This window comes from Capra hircus, chromosome 9, assembly GCF_001704415.2.
Source record: "Capra hircus breed San Clemente chromosome 9, ASM170441v1, whole genome shotgun sequence".
Taxonomy (NCBI): Eukaryota; Metazoa; Chordata; class Mammalia; order Artiodactyla; family Bovidae; genus Capra; species Capra hircus.
This window is the reverse complement of record NC_030816.1, coordinates 65,908,321-65,919,100: the sequence shown is the minus strand read 5'-3', so window position 1 is coordinate 65,919,100 and position 10,780 is coordinate 65,908,321.

Genomic DNA, 10,780 nt, shown 5'->3' with positions numbered 1-10,780 from the left:
GAGACGGTTGAATGGCATCACCAATTTGATGGACATGAGTTTGAGCAAACTCCGAGAGATTGTGAAGGACAGAGAAGCCTGGCATGCTGCAGTCCATGGAGCTGCAAAGAGTTTGACATGAGTGAACAACAACAACAACTCAAAATAAATATCTAGAGCCCCAGGGAGAATTATGAAATTCTCCAGGTGGTGAAATGGACTAGAGAGATAATGATAGGAATAAAACAAAATGACCTTGGGGCAGGCTTGAGGATTTTGAATATTAAATATCCTCTTAGATATAATGAGTCCACAAAGGAGACTGAAAGGAAACAGGCTCTAGGGGAAAAAAAAAGAGCTGTGCCATGGAAGCTGAGGCCAACACACAGCATTTCAAGATGGGAGTCATGATAGCTGATCTTAACTACCACTGAAGAATTAAGTTCAATATTTTCTTAATTCTGTATAACAGATACTCTGTTATGTACCACATAGAGTTACTGGAAGAACCTGTGAGATAAGGTATGTAAAATGTATTTCTTGCCCACCTTATGTTGTACAATAATTAGGTAAGGGAAGCAATGTTAGAGCCCTTTAATTCTTGAAGGCTGGGACATATGAGAAGATATAGCAGATGAGATCCAAAACAAAAACTCTAGTCCACTAGCATTTCATATGAAAAATGATTCTAGTGTAAATTAGACCAAACATAAATTGAGATTGGGAAGAGTTTGAAGAGATTGGTTTGAATCAGTGGATAAAGGAATGGGGTGGAGAGATCTAGGTTGATCTTCAGGTTTCTGTGTAAGGAAGTACAATACAGAATGAAAGGTTGGTAGCAGTACAAAGATGGAAAAAGAGAAAAAGATTGTACAGGGCACCGTCAGTAATTTAAAAACAAAGAGGCAAACAGGTAAAGGAAATGCAGACAATTGACCTATGAATTTCTAAACGACTAAGCCCTAATTCTATATTCCACAATACTGAGCAAATATACAAATACCTGGATGTCAGGTATAATCTCGGGGAAAGGACATCTATCAGTAGAGATTCTGTTTTATTTAGTTTCACTAATCATGATGTATGGAAAGCCTTATGATAGTGAAAGGAATAGCAAAATACTTGTATGTTTCACTTTCCTACGTCATTTAAACTCCTATGCATTACCAAGCCACTTCTCACCAGTTACAAATTTTGTCTATATAGCACAGAAAAAAGAAATGAATAACATTGAATTCTATTTCTAAGCAAAAACATTTAGAAAACATGAGCTTCAAAATAGCTGTGATAGATCTTCAGCGCAGTTTTTTTCCCTGGCAGTTTTGCTTATCCCAAATGTAATTTCTTTCCCATGTTTATATTAGCTCACTCTTATGCCTCATGGCAAAAAAAAAAAAAAAAAAGTGCTAATAAAACAATACTGTATATATTATTTGCACTTGTTTGAAGATACTTTTTCTGGCAGCTGAGCTGAAATACTGAAATTCATTTTATTTAAAATCCAGCATTGTGCTTTAAAAGTAAATTCAAAGCTGGGGTTCCTATACCAAATTATCTTTTATGTGTGTAGGTAATATACTTTTAATTACTTATTCTGTCTTCTGTTGCTGACAAAAGTAGAAATGTAATTTTTATGTTAACAAAAACACATAAGATGAAAATATGATTGATACTTATCCAAATATTATTTGGGAGACATGGTTACTTATTAAATCCAGGGAGAAGATGCATTCTAATTTCTCCTTCACATAGGTCAGTTTTACTTAGTCATTGCCTTTTTTTCCTCATGGATTCATCTTTATTCATTTCTGTTTCTATCACTTTTCATTGATATTTCACTTAAGAAAGAAAAAAAATTAATATATGTAATATACACATCAAAAGTAGCCAAAAAATTAAGCCTAAGAAACAAAGAGGAAATGTCTCTTTGCCATTAACAGCAGATATTTTTAAGAAATCTGGATTATGAACATATGTGTGTCCCTTCCTGCTTTTAGGAATAAAGCTGGTTAAGAATGTATGGAAAACTCAACAGCCAATTAATTACATTGGCAGTATTTCAAAGTGCCTATAGTATTAGCAACTGATATAGGTTGATGAGATCCTGAACACATATTTCAATGATAAAACATAATTTCCTTGTATTCTACAACTGTGAGTAGCCCATAATACTTAATAAAATCTTGGAAAGGGGTCCAGCGTTTCTATTGAGTCCCTTCACTGCTTTTTTCTTTGTCATTATTTATATTGATTTTAAATAGCTGTTTATTTCCCAGAATTACTTTTAGAATATATCTAATATTGATTACTTCCATGTTTGTGAAACTCTAGGGGCTCTACCTTATAGTAAAAATGATTGTTTATAAATTCTTCATAAGATAGTTATGATGTCAAAACATTATTTGTACCAATTGATTTAACTCTGTGTTATGAAATGTATGCTTTTAAAACTAATTTCATACGCTGTGATCTAACCCAGAAAATGAAAGAATACTTGACTACCATTACCAATGTGTTTGCAAGTATATTTAAAGAGTTATCAATATGCTGTTAATGAAAAGGGGCTGTAGGAATTTATTAAGTTAATCACAAATATTGCGGTTCCCTGTTTAGGCACAGGAGAGGATTGCACATCCCTTGGAGCTGGCAAATGCCTTGAATTGGCCAACACAATACAAATGAAACTGTCATATGTCACTTGCAAGTGGAGGCACCTAATTGTTATGGTAAACAATGGCACTGTAAACATGGTTTACAACGACATTGTAAACGATCTAAGTGATCACCTTACCAGTACCGGTAATCAGGGAAGACTGTTCTCTAAATAATCATGAAGAACAGAGACCCTTATGATCTTAAGTGGGTCTATAGTGAAATAAAACACTGAAGTTAAATAATCAAGATCAGATGGTATTAATTACTGCAGCATAACAGGGCTATCCTGAAAAACATAAAAACCTAAAAGGAAATAGAAATATGCTACCTGTGCTCTATCTGGTGAAACAGTTTCTGAGACTTAACACCAATTTTAAACATCACAAAAATTGTTATATATAATCAAGTGATAGAATTGATGCAATCTTATTTCAGTTGGCTCAATTTAAATATTTTTATTATGCCTATTAAAATTACAAATTGGTAGAATATGACAAAGTCATTTTTAGAAAAAAATTTATGAAATTTCAGATGCATCATATACATATGATCAAACACATAATCTATCAAAACTACATTTCTGAAAAGTTTTGGCTAATATAGTGTAACATACATTCTATAAAAAATTACCCTACGAAAAAGCATAGTTTTCCCTATTGATTTATATTTTGCATAATTATAAAGGGTACCATTAAATATACCACATCTGAATGCTAAAGTGTTAAAACTTCAGAGAGAAATTTGTTGTAGAATTTTTCTTAAATGTAGGATGACCATTTAGTATGAACACTGCACTGCCACTTTCTGCATGCTAGTAAGTATAATTTTTGTTTGTTTGGCCACACCATCTGACATGTGGGATCTTAGTTCCCTAACCCTGAGATCTAATCCCGGACTCTGGCAGGAAAAGCCCTAGTCCAAACCACTGGAAAGCCAGGGAATCCCCCCTGGTGTTTTTGGCTTTTGTTTTGTAATCGTTAATAAAACTTTTTCAATCTTTACCCTAGTTCCAACAACTAAATATATAGTTCAATAGCTCAGTCGTGTCAGACTCTTTGCTACCCCATGAATTGCAGCACAGCAGGCCTCCCTGTCCATTACCAACTCCCGGAGTTCACTCAAACTCACGTCCATTGAGTCAGTGATGCCATCCAACCATCTCATCCTCTGTCGTCCCCTTCTCCTCCTGCCCCCAATCCCTCCCAGGATCAGAGTGGCATGAGGTGGCCAAAGTATTGGAGTTTCAGCTTTAGCATCAGTCCTTTCAAAGAACGCTCAGGACTGATCTCCTTTAGAATGGGCTGGTTGGATCTCCTTGCAGTCCAAGGGACTCTCAAGAGTCTTCTCCAACACCACAGTTCAAAAGCATCAGTTCTTCAGCGTTCAGCTTTCTTCACAGTCCAACTTTCACATCCATACATGACCACTGGAGAAACCATAGGCTTGACTAGATGGAACTTTGTTGGCAATGTAATGTCTCTGCTTTTCAATATGCTATCTAGGTTGGTCATAACTTTTCTTCCAAGGAGTAAGCGTCTTTTAATTGCATGGCTGCAGTCACCATCTGCAGTGATTTGGGAGCCAAAAATATAAAGTCTGGCTCTATTTCCACTGTTTCCCCATCTATTTCCCATGAGTGATGGGATGAAATGCTATGATCTTCATTTTCTGAATGTTGAGCTTTAAGCCAACTTTTCCACTCTCCTCTTTCACTTTCATCAAGAGGCTTTTTAGTTCCTCTTCACATTCTGCCATAATGGTGGTGTCATCTGCATATCTGAGGTTATTGATATTTCTCCCAGCAATCTTGATTCCAGCTTGTGCTTCTTCCAGCCCAGCATTTCTCATGATGTACTCTGCATATAAGTTAAATAAGCCAGGTGACAATATACAGCCTTGACATATTCCTTTTCCTATTTGGAACCAGTCTGTTGTTCCATATCCAGTTCTAACTGTTGCTTCTTGACCTGCATACAGATTTCTCAAGAGGCAGATCAGGTGGTCTGGTATTCCCATCTCTTTCAGAATTTTCCGCAGTTTATTGTGATCCACACAGTCAAAGCCTTTGGCATTGTCAATAAAGCAGAAGTAGATGTTTTTCTGGAACTCTTTTGCTTTTTTCATGATCCAGCGGATGCTGGCATTTGATCTCTGGTTCCTCTGCCTTTTCTAAAACCGGCTTGAACATCAGGAAGTTCACAGTTCAAGTATTGCTGAAGCCTGGCTTGGAGAATTTTGAGCATTGCTTTACTAGCATGTGAGATGAGTGCAATTGTGTGGTAGTTTGAGCATTCTTTGGCATTGCCTTTCTTTGGGATTGGAATGAAAACTGACCTTTTCCAGTCCTGTGGCCACTGCTGAGTTTTCCAAAGGTGCTGGCATATTGAGTGCAGCATTTTCACAGCATCATCTTTCAGGATTTGAAATAGCTCAACTGGAATTCCATCACCTCTACTAGCTTTGTTTGTAGCGATGCTTTCTAAGGCCTACTTGACTTCACATTCCAGGATGTCTGGCTCTAGGTGAGTGATCACACCATCGTGATTATCTGGGACATGAAGATTTTTTTGTACAGTTCTTCTGTCTATTCTTGCCACCTCTTCTTAATATCTTCTGCTTCTGTTAGGTCAATACCATTTCTGTCCTTTATCGAGCCCATCTTTGCATGAAATATTCCCTTGGTATCTCTAATTTTCTTGAGGAGATCTCTAGTCTTTCCCATTCTGTTTTTTTCATCTATTTCTTTGCACTGATCACTAAGGAAGGCTTTCTTATCTCTCCTTGGTATTCTTTGGAACTCTACATTCAGATCCTTATATCTTTCCTTTTCTCCTTTGCTTTTCTCTTCTCTTCTTTTCACAGTTATTTGTAAGACCTCCCCAGACAGCCATTTTGCTTTTTTGCATTTCTTTTCCATGGGGATGGTCTTGATCCCTGTCTCCTGTACAGTGTTGGGAACCTCATTCCATAGTTCATCAGGAACTCTATGTATCAGATCTAGTCCCTTAAATCTATTTCTCACTTCCACTGTATAATCATAAGGGATTTGATTTAGATCATATCTGAATGGTCTAGTGGTTTTCCTATTTTGTTCAATTTAAGTCTGAATTCGGCAATAAGGAGTTCATGATCTGAGCCACAGTCAGCTCCCAGTCTTGTTTTTGCTGACTATATAGAGCTTTTCCATCTTTGGCTGCAAAGAATATAATCAATCTGATTTTGGTGTTGACCATCTGGTGATGTCCATCTGTAGAGTCTTCTCTTATGTTGTTGGAAGAAGGTGTTTGCATTTTCTTGGCAAAAATCTATTAGCCTTTGCCCTGCTTCATTCAGTATTCCAAGGCCAAATTTGCCTATTACTCCAGGTGTTTCTTGACATCCTACTTTTGCATTCCAGTCCCCTATAATGAAAAGGACATCTTTTTTTGGGTGTTAGTTCTAAAAGGTCTTGTATGTCTTCATAGAACCGTTCAGCTTCAGCTTCTTTAGCATTACTGGTTGGGGCATAGACTTGGATTACTGTTATATTGAATCATTTTCCTTGGAAATGAACAGGGATCATTCTGGCGTTTTTGAGATTGCATCCAAGTACTGCATTTTGGACCCTTTTGTTGACCATGATGGCTACTTCATTTCTTCTGAGGGATTCCTGCCCCCAGTAGTAGATATAATGGTCATCTGAGTTAAGTTCACCCATTTCAGTTCATTTTAGTTTGCTGATTCCTAGAATGTTGATGGTCACTCTTGCCATCTCCTGTTTGACCACTTCCAATTTGCCTTGATTCATGGCCCTGACATTCCAGGTTCCTATGCAGTATTGCTCTTTACAGCATCTGACTTTGCTTCTATCGCCAGTCACATCCACAGCTGGGTATTGTTTTCACTTTGGCTCCATCCCTTCATTCTTTCTGGAGTTATTTCTCCACTGATCTCCAGTAGCATATTGGGCACCTACTGATCTGGGGAGTTCCTCCTTCAGTATCCTATCATTTTGTCTTTTCATACTGTTCATGGGGTTCTCAAGGCAAGAATACTGAAGTGGTTTTCCATTCCCTTCTCCAGTGGACCACATTCTGTCAGACCTCTCCACCATGACCCGCCCATCTTGCCTTAGTTTCATTGAGTTAGACAAGGCTTTGGTCTGTGTGATTAGACTGACTAGTTTTCTGTGATTATGGTTTCAGTGTGTTTGCCCTCTGATGGCCTCTTGCAACACCTACCATCTTACTTGGGTTTCTCTCACCTTGGACGTGGGGTATCTCTTCATGGCTGCTCCAGCAAAGTGCAGCTGCTGGTCTTTACCTTGGACGTGGGGTATACAGTATATAGTTACTCTACTAAAATATGTGTGACTGTAAGAAATTTTTATAGCAAATTAATTGAATGCTGAGATTTGTGAAGATTCATTACAATTAGATATCAAATAATTTTCATACCCTCCAAACTATAATTCCTATGAAAGGCATTAACATCCTATGATTAGCAACTATTAAGGTATAATGTATCTAATAATTAATGACCACTTAAAAAAAATTCTGTTATAATGGAACCATGATGATAATGCTGGGTGAGTTAGCTAATGTATGAATAGCAGATTTAGGGTTCAAAATGGTTATAATAAGTGGAATCAGTCTGCCTAGACCACAATTATATATGAATAGAAATCCTGAAATTAAGGCAATTCTTCAGAAACATGACAGTTATTTTCATGCAAAAACATATGGAAAATGTTAGGATTGTAAATATATATTGATTAACTTAACTTGATACTTCCAGAAAGTAATGATTTTGAGACAGTGAAAGAAAATCGGATGATATATTTTATAGCTTGAATAATATTGTTATATTAATCAGTATGAAAAAGAAACTCGGTTTTGTACTAAATGCACGTTTTTGCTTTATTGTTTAGCTTAGTGGTTTAATCATTAGAAAAAGGGAGCCTCTGAGATTGTAGGGGATATTTTTTAAACCAACTCAGCATTTGCTAAGGGAATTGGGACCATTTGGTGTGGAGAAGAGACCACTTAACAGGTTATAATAATTGTTTGCAAATATTTGGAATACTCTAATATATAGAAGAATGTTCAAATTTTGTTTCTCTCCAGAGGATAGAAATATGACCAAACCAATAAGTGAAAGTTTCAAGAAGGCAATTTTCAGCTCTATGTTAGAAGATTTGCCAGAAATTAGAAGTGCTTAACGGTGTAATAAGATGCTTCAAAAAGTATGCAATGCCATATGTTAGCCATGTCCATCTTTCAGGAATAAAAGTTATTTCTCCCTTGGCAGGAAAAGTTGAACACTTAAGATCCTTTATAATCTTCAAATTCCATGTGTTTTTAATGTGATTATATTATACTGAGAAGTATTGGTTGAATAAATTATGAATGTTCTAATATGAATAAAGCAAGAATTAGAGTAACTAGCTCATTCAAACCCAAGGGTACATTTAATGCATTACGGGAATACAATCAATACAATTACGACAGAATTGTCTATAATTGCCAATAAAATAACTGGGATGCCAGAACCTCATTATTTACCTTTTCTTGCAGAGCCTCGAGAAGTAATTCACAATTATTTTCTTAGGAACACTGAGCCCTCTATGCTTTCTCATCTGTTACAATGTCAAGATAATACTGTCACTTTTTCTAAATTAGTAGGGATCCAAATTAGTAGGGATCTACCCAGATCCCAGTTATCTTTTTAGGTAGAAAAATTTGCACTATTTTGTGAATACTTTCTCATCATCATTGAGTCACTTTTACAGAAATCAAGTTTAATGGTGACACCATTTTATTTGCATGTTGTGCTTTGTCTGAGGGCACATGCTTACTCATCCACATTCTTGTTTTTTCTTAAATCAACAACATCCTTGACTTTGTTAAGACTTTGTAACAAGATCCTTGACTTTCTTTTTTAAAGATGCACATGATTTTATGTTCTAGTGTTTTAAATTAGTTTATGCTTTCAGTTTAAAAGATTATTCTCTAATTCAGAAATTAATATGTTTCCCTCAGGATGGTTAGTAAGACAGTGAGTGTAGCCGTATAATAGGGAAAAATATAAAAACTCCCGTTTCCATTGATGTTTTTCCATCTTCACACTATTCAAGAGTGAAAAAATATGTGTCTTACTATTAGTTTCAACTTTTTAACTGTTTAGTTCATCCTTTTCCATAAAGTATTTTTAATTTATGAACCCTGCAGAAAATACTTGTTGTCTTCTCCATGTAGCACCCCGTCCATTCTCTTCATAGGAACTGCTCACACCTACTAGGACCCCACCAAGTCACAAATAGGGATGCAGGGGAGGGAAGTAGTGGAGGGCAAAATTGTAGACATGATTGTTTCTAGATGAATCAATCTTTCCTGGGAGACCAGTTTGTAATGAGAAAAAAGAGAGTAAAGAAATGGAACAAGAAAGAAACAAGTGTATTGTGGGGGTTCAAGTTCTAGTTTTAGATGTTTCTGAGATCCAACAACATTCCTGGTACATATTATCCCTAATTCAGGAATTCTAACCTATATTAAATTTCCATGAGGCAATAAATTTTCTGTTATTACTGCTAGTATGAGTGGGATCTCTGGTTGTGGAAAACCAACAGATTAGTGATTAATATTAAGATAAAGATACTTGGTTAGACTAATTTCTGTGATGTCTTCAAGGATTACTTAGTCTTAAAGTATAGATTTGACATAATTCCTTACTTGTATTTGTTGCAGTTTGTTTTAATTTTCCTTTCCTGAAGTACATTTTTTTTAGCCAAAATTCAGGATCTCTACTTTTATTTATTTATTTTTTTTTAGGAGACAGATTTAACACTAGAAAGGAAAGAGGAATCACTGGAACTAAGGTTGACTCTCTGCCTCCCTCAAAATGTTTTACTACTCCTAAATTTATTGACCATTGTTTTAAAAGCCTTGGAGCAAGTGGGATGTTGGAAAAGGGATGTTAAAGCACCAACACTGTCTCCATTAACTCTTGGTATTTTGCTATTAGCAAAGAAAAGAAATCCATATTGTGACACAATTTATCAAGAGTGGAATATTTTATGAGGTTCTGCTGATATAATCTAGAACAGGAATCAGGTATGTAAACTGCTGCATCTTGTGAGACTCTTGTTCATTGTTTTTAACCTGTGAGCACAGTGAGCTGTGTCTGGGAATGTGTGTTCCCACAGGTGAAGTCCTTAAAACCAAAAAATGTCAAATATAGAAACACAAATATTCACACCCTTTGGTTCTGATCAGGATATCTCTAAGGTATGTCCTTGGTCTCCAGAGCTCCTCTGCAGGTTGGAGCTAGAGTCCTCCTCTGAGACTTCATTTCATATCAAGACCCTTGCATGGTTTCCCCCACCTCTTAATTTATTCTTTAATGGATTTTCATGGAAACATGTTCTAATAAATCTCTTTCATATAACTCCTATTTGAAGACGTTCTTCTGGGGCCCCTAAATAAGTACTAATGACTTAAGAAGTGATGACCCATGCCTGGGATATATGTTCACATAGAAGGAAACCTCATATAAAGAGGGAACCTCACCCATATTCTCTGTAATCCTGTTATTATGTTTTATTCTGATTTAGTATCACAAATAATTTCCTTCCCAGGCTCTTGGTGGGTAGTCAGATACAGTTCATATTATTATCTGACACACTATATATCATGTGACTCTTTGGGAACACTCACAACTTTCTATTTCATGTTATATATTGGCTGTGTATGCTATGTTAAGTCACTTAAGTCATGTCTGGACTCTCTGTGACCCTGTGGATTGTAGCCCACCATGTTCCTCTGTCCATTGTATTCTCCAGGATACTGGTGTGGGTTGTCATTTGCTCCTCGAGGGGATGATCCCAACTCAGGGATCAAATTCATGTCTCTTATGTCTCCTACATGGGCAGGTGAATTCTTTACTGATAGCACCACCTGGGAAGCCCAAATATTAACTATATATTATATATGACTATTATAATAAAATTTTCCAGTGTTTCTCAATTGCATTATTGTTGTTCAGTTTTTAAGTCATGTCTGACTCTTTTATGACCCAACGGACTATAGACCTCCTGAATTCTTCGTCCATGGGATTTCCCAGGCAAGAATACATGTGTGGGTTGGCCTATTCTCCTCCAGGGGATCTT